Raw genomic sequence first — 3574 nt, forward strand, 5'->3', positions numbered from 1 at the left:
TGAAATAGATTTCTCTAATATCCCAGGCCCCAGAAATAAACAACTGTCAATAATGCACACAAGGAATATCTACTTTTAAGTTGCATCATTTTCTAGCAAAACCACCAGAGAAAAATGGTTGCAAAATATACCCCTACATAGTTGAAAGAGTTGGCTGGCTATATATAATCATTAGATATTAGCCAATTAAATTGAAAATAGTATTTGCCCAAAATGATCATTTTGGATTTAGAAAAGTTGAATTTGAGCCACTCTATTTTTCCAGTAAGATAAAGAGGCCATTTCTGGTTAGTGACAATAAAATGATATCACCAGCATAGAGAATAGTTATTTTTATACTTTTTATAATAAGGGTACATGCAGCTAGATCATGCACAAATTGTTTCAAATCATTAAGATACCAATTAAAAAGAGTTGAAGGAAGCACAGGCAGAACACAGTTTCATTTTTTAAAGACTGGAATTATTTTCTGATCTGTTAGGAAACCATTCGCAGGAAAGCTGGTTGAGGTCTAAAGCTCAGATTGTACATAAGCATCACTCATCAGATCTTATGTCCCAGCTGTGCTAAATATCTCCTGTTTCGCCCTCCACATCCCCTCTCCACCCTTTACCCTGCTGTGTGCCTCAGGAGGCTGACTTGTACCTGCTGCAACAACAGGCCCCCTTGCTCTCTCCCTTCTACAGGGATTCAGACAAGGGAAGGCACCAGCAGGAGATTAGAGGATGGGAAAATAGGAGCTTAAAGTATTTAGCCCCCAACTCCCTCCCTGCTGGGCACCAGGGGTTGACTGCATTCCTTAACCAAAGGCAATAGCTCATATCAGGCAGCCTCCTCAGGTAGCTGTACTCTCCAAACTCCAGTAACCCCTCACTTCCTTTGATCTTTCTGGCCCATGAGTTGCAGTGGCTCCTTGCTACCCTTAGCCCAAGATATTATACCACCCCTTGTAGGTTTTCCTCAACCCTGCCTATACCTTTGTACGTAGTTCTTTTTATTAAACTCTCTTTAGTTATTCAGTTTATGTGGATTACCTGTTTCTTGACAAGCCCCGATAATACACCAGTTCATTATTAGTTTTTAATGCATAAAGACCAAAGAAAGATCAATCAAATTTATAAGCAATCTTAGAGTTATTCCTGAAAGATTTGTTCTCCAACACATTATAAATAGTTTAACATGGTTAGTAATGGAAACTATTAAGAAAAAATCCAGAACCAGAAATTTATGAGAAACACTTAAATGATTAGTCCACCAAAATGGCTCTATGATTTGATGGAGCAATACTGTCCTTTGAAAAGAAGAGGGAGTTCAATTGGTAGCCAAGAGCAGATCCCAGAGAGCTTGGAGCAGCCCCACCACCGCCACTTAGTTACCATCACACCCCGGAGGGTCCACAGCCTGCCCCAGGCACTGGCAGCTCACCCAGGGGCAGTGCAGCCAAGACCCAGGCACCCCGCCCAGCCCTCAGTGAGGACACACCAAGCTGGGCATCACGGGCAGCAGTGCAGGGATCAGTGGCCCCAAAAGCCTCACATCATTGGCATCTGCCATAAGAGACAAGAAGGTGATTGCAAGGAAGGTTTGGGAAACAGTGAAATGGTTCAATGTAAGAAACAGATATGGTTTCATCAACAGGAATGACACCAAGGAAGATATATCTGTACACCAGGCTTCCATAAAGAATAACCATAGGAAGTGCCTTCTAGGAGATGGAGAGACTGTGGAGTTTGACATTGTTGGAGAAAAGGGTGTGGAGGCAGCACATGTTACAGGCCCTGGTGGAGTTCCAGTTCAAGGCAGTAAATATGCAGCTGACCATAACCATTATAGACGCTATCCATGTCACAGGGGTCCTCTGCCAAATAACCAGCAGAATTACCAGAAGAGTGAGAGTGAGGAAAAGAAGGAGGGATCAGAGAGCACTCCCCAAGGCCAGGCCCAACAACTCTGGCCCTACCACAGGCCAGGTGAAGGTTCCCATCTTCCTACATGCAGAGACCCTAGGGTGGACCACAGTAGTCCAACCCTCCTGTGCAGGCAAAAGTGATGGAGGGGGCTGACCACCAGGGTGCAGGAGAACAAGGTAGACTCGTAAGATAGAATATGCACGGGGTTACAGACCACGATTCCACAGGGGCCCTCCTCACCAAAGACAGCCTAGAGCGGACAGCAATGAAGGTAAAGAAAATCAAGGAGAGGAGACCCAAGGTCAGCAGCCACATCAACCATGGTACCACCGCAATTACCAATGCAGGTGCCCAGAAAACCCTAAACCAGGAGAGGGCAAAGAGACAAAAGCAGCTGATCCACCAGCTGAGAATTTGTCCGCTCCAGAGGCTGAGCAGGGCGAGGCTGAGTGAATGCCGGCTTACCATCTCTACCATCGTCCAGTTTAGTCATCCAAGAAGAGATGAATATGAAATTACAGCAATAAGAAATGAACAAAAGATTAGAGCTGAAGACCTTAAGTGTTTGCTTTCTGCCTATTGACCACATAACTATAATAGAACAATCTGCATTATCTATGCAGTATGGGGCTTTCATTATTAATATATTAATATTTTTACTTAAAGATGTCTTTTTTGGTAGTAACAAACTTTTTAAAAAAAAAAACTATTTTTTCTCAATATGCCTTTAAAGATTTTTAAATTGTTTCATACCTAAGCAAGTTGAGATTTTTAAGAACTTCATTTTCAATTTGTAATAAAAGTTCACAACTTGAGAAATGTCAACAAACTACAAGCACCAGTTAGTAAAGGTCTTAAATACTTAAAAAAGAAGAAGGAGGAAGAGGAGGCATGGAAGTTTAACCAGATAAAAGTACTAAGAGTGGACAAACTGGCTCTCAATTAGGGCAGAACTTGAGCAGTTCTGGTGGTAAGAAGTACATGAGGAAGTAATACGAGGACCTAACCAGCAAAGAGACTTGTTGTCTCAAAGATAGATGCAGCTGTTCTTGAGTTAAAGGCCCTGAAGCTACCCTAGTTCCCACCACCATGGTGCAGTGAATGAACAAAATCCTTGATGTCAGGTAAACCTGCCTTCAAATCTCCAAGTCAAAACCACTATAAAGTGGGGAAAATAATATTTCCAATGTAGGGTAGTTGTGAGGATTAAATAAAAAGATAAATATAAAATACTAGCACAGTGCCTGATTCGTTGAAGTTATTAAAAAATGGAAATTCAGAAACAAAACCAACAGAAGAAAACCAAAGACTTACATCCGGAGACCAGCCTGAAAGTGAGCAAGTATTAAATAGATTAGAAAAAAAATATGCAAAGGAATAGGCTGATAAAGTGTCACCTCGCCTGTCTCCCATGTGTCGTGTACATTTTGAACACCTCCATAATGGGTGAATTTCCTTCTCAAATTCTCTTCTGTAAGAAATAGTCACCTCAGAGAATTTTCTTAGTCTCTGTCCTGGAAGGTCTCCAACTTTTTTTCTTCTAGAATTTTATGTTTCAAGGTTAATTAATACTTTCCCCAATGCACCATAGTGATCATTTCTTGCTATCACAAACTACCCCGAAGGCCATCATAGTTCAAGTGGGTACTGGACTGAAGTAGATA

The 3574-nt window shown here is 41.7% G+C and overlaps 1 pseudogene; it reads left to right on the top strand.

The window, feature by feature from the left end:
- The first annotated feature begins 895 nt into the window (after positions 1-895).
- LOC123634813 lies at positions 896-2363 on the top strand (annotated as a pseudogene).
- The last annotated feature ends 1211 nt before the right edge of the window (positions 2364-3574 follow it).

The sequence above is a fragment of the Lemur catta genome, chromosome 3 (genome assembly GCF_020740605.2).
Source record: "Lemur catta isolate mLemCat1 chromosome 3, mLemCat1.pri, whole genome shotgun sequence".
In the NCBI taxonomy this organism is placed as follows: Eukaryota; Metazoa; Chordata; class Mammalia; order Primates; family Lemuridae; genus Lemur; species Lemur catta.